The sequence below is a fragment of the Pseudorca crassidens genome, chromosome X, assembly GCF_039906515.1.
Source record: "Pseudorca crassidens isolate mPseCra1 chromosome X, mPseCra1.hap1, whole genome shotgun sequence".
NCBI lineage: Eukaryota > Metazoa > Chordata > Mammalia > Artiodactyla > Delphinidae > Pseudorca > Pseudorca crassidens.
The window spans coordinates 42,668,877-42,671,969 of NC_090317.1; the positions used below are offsets into that span (position 1 = coordinate 42,668,877).

Genomic DNA, 3,093 nt, shown 5'->3' on the forward strand with positions numbered 1-3,093 from the left:
TTCTGGCTGGCAGTTATCCCAGGAAAAGACCCTTTGGTGAGTGATTCTTAACCTTCTCTGGGTCATGAACTCCTTTAAGAATCTGATCAAAGTTGTAGAATTTTTCCCTAGAAAAATACACAGATTAACATATTCACAAATTACTATATACAATTTCTGAGGTTTCATAAACCACCAATCCTATTCATAGACTCCAGGCTCAGAACCTTCTTCCACAGACCTTAAAGGACCTTGGCTAAACAGAGCCATGTTGAATCTCCTTAGAGGTGAAGTGGGTCTGGGAAGGACTACTCATTGCTTGGAAGGCTGAATTTGATATCAGAGGTTCCTGTGTCCATTAGGCTAGACTGCCAAAATCTATGAAAGGAAGCCCTCATGCCTGTTACTTTAAATTTTTTGGTTCAACAAGTATTATCTATGTAGAGTTCATTTTATTCCAGGCTAGGACCTGAGAAATCAGCAGTGAACAAGACAAACAAAAATGGAGCTTGCAGTCTAGTGGAGGATACTGACATTAAACAAAGCAAAATACATGAATAGAAGTATTGTAAATTGTAAATGTTAACAAAAGAAACAATCAAGGAGTTGAGATAGAGTTATAGGAGGCAAGGATGGAGGAAATTATTCCTGATAAGAAGGTGAGAGTTATCTCTGCAGTGACTCCAGTGATTATATCAAAAAAATATCAGATTTGACCAAAAAATGAGGAGATTCTACAAACAACTCTCTTTTCTGAGAATAAGCAACACTGTTTCTTGGTGTGCATGAAGATAACCCAGAGAGTTAAGGAAGTCGCTAAGAAGAGTGTGCTGGGGATGCTCTAGGAAAAGACTAAATGCTGAGGCGATTTACAGTCCAAAGGGTTTTGATTTGCCAAGAAGTAAATGAACCTCATGGATCAGAACAACAACCTCCCACCTTATGCCCAGGGCCTGGCCTTCCCTCAGGGTACCATGACTCCTAGAATCCCTATCTTTAGTCTAATGATGCCTTATGGCACAGGACTGACTCCACAGCCTATTCAGAACACCAATAGTCTGTCTTTATTGGAAGAGCAGCGAAGACAGCAGCAGCAGCAGCAGCAGGCGGCAGTGGCAGCCATTCAGCAGTCGACGTCCCAGCAGGCAACCCAGGGAGCCTCGGGCCAGACACCACAGCTTTTCCACTCACAAACTCTTAACGACCGCACCCTTGCCGGGCACCACTCCCCTGTATCCCTCCCCCACGACCCCCATTACCTACCCCTGCCACGCCAGCCTCAGAGAGCTCTGGGATTGTGCCGCAGCTGCAAAATATTGTATCCACAGTGAATCTTGGTTGTAAACTTGACCTAAAGACCACTGTACTTCATGCAGGGAATGCTGAATATAATCCCAAACGGTTTGCTGCTGTAATTATGAGAATAAGAGAGCCCCAGGCCACTGCACTGATATTCAGTTCTGGGAAGATGGCGTGCACAGGAGCCAAGAGTGAAGAACAGTCCAGACTAGCAGCAAGAAAATATGCCAGGGTTGTACAGAAGTTGGGTTTTCCAGCTAAGTTCTTGGACTTCAAGATTCAGGACATGGTGGGGAGCAGTGATGTGAAATTCCCTATAAGGTTAGAAGATTTTGTGCTTACCCACCAACAGTTCAGTAGTTATGAGCCAGAGTTATTTCCTGGTTTAATCTACAGAATGATCAAACCGAGAATTGTTCTCCTTATTTTTGTTTCTGGACAAGTTATATTAACAGGTGCTAAAGTCAGAGCAGAAATTTATGAAGCCTTTGAGAACATCTACCCTATTCTAAAGGGTTTCAGGAAGACAACGTAATGGCTGTCATCTATTCCTGTCTCCCCCATCCACTTGTTTTTTAATTTTTTAAAACATATTTATTGGAGTATAATTGCTTTACAATAATGTGTTAGTTTCTGCTTTTTTTTTTTAAACAAATCAGTTTTGGTACATTTAGTGGTGTTGTGGATGGCCCCATGTGATGAGAGGATGGATGTTCGGTTGTAGGTTGCAGCATGAAGTGAAGCTCTCCTGCATGTGTACCCCATAAGAATGCCAGGAAGGGGTATTATTTCTGCACAGAGAACACTGAAGTGTTACTGTAAGTTGCTCGAACTGGGCTGCTATTCGGTCAGAGCTGCCCATTTATTTATATTTAGATTTTAAACACTTACTGCTGTTGACAAGTGGGTTTAAGGGACAAAACTTTAAGTGTTAAAGCCACCTCAACAATTGATTGGACTTTATTTTGTTTAATTTCTTCCCTATAAACCACAGTTTTTATATTTCTACAGAAAAGTAAAAATCTTTTTTAAAAGTGTTGTTTTCTAATTTGTAACTCCTAGGGGTTATTTTTGTGCCACATTCCACCTTTTCAGTATTGCAGGACAGAATAGAAATGTATTAATGAAAACAAATGGCTGTACATATTTTTCTTCCTTCAGAGTACTCTGTACACTAAATGCTGTTTATAAAATTAAAAAAAAAAAAACAAGGTGAGAAAAAATCTCCTGAGGAAGAGATCCTCATGCTGAGATCTAGGGAGTTTGCCTTGAGAAAAGTCAGTGGGGAGCACTATAAATGGAAAGAACAGCATACATAATGACCTTGAAATAGGAAAGGGACTGCCTTGTTTAAGAAAGTGAAAAAAAGACCAGTGTGCATGAAGAAGAGTACATGACGTGGAGAATGGCAGAAGATGAGGGTGTCGAATTATAAAGAGGTGCAATCATGCAGGGCCTTAACAGGTCATGATACCTGACTCTGAATTTTATCCAAAGTGTAATAGAAAGTTATCGAATAGATCTATGTAATAAGTAACATGATTTATTTAACAGTTTTAAAAATCACTTTGCTAAGTGGAGAATGAATTAGATGAGGCAAGAAAGGAACCAGAGAGACCAGTTGGGATTCTGTTGTAGTGACTCATGTGTGGCTTGACTAAGATAGTGTCAGTAGAAGTCAGAGGTGGATTCCAGATATATGTTGGCACTACAATTGGCATGATTGACTGGTGTATCTGTTTCAGGGAAGAATAAGGCAAGAGGAAAGCGAATCAAGGTTTCAGAGCAAGGAATCAAGGAATTCATAAGTTTCTG

General features: G+C 40.5%; 1 pseudogene; it reads left to right on the top strand.

Moving 5' to 3' along the window:
• Positions 1 to 893: 893 nt before the first annotated feature.
• On the top strand, positions 894 to 1,813 carry LOC137216759 (TATA-box-binding protein pseudogene; annotated as a pseudogene).
• Positions 1,814 to 3,093: the final 1,280 nt, after the last annotated feature.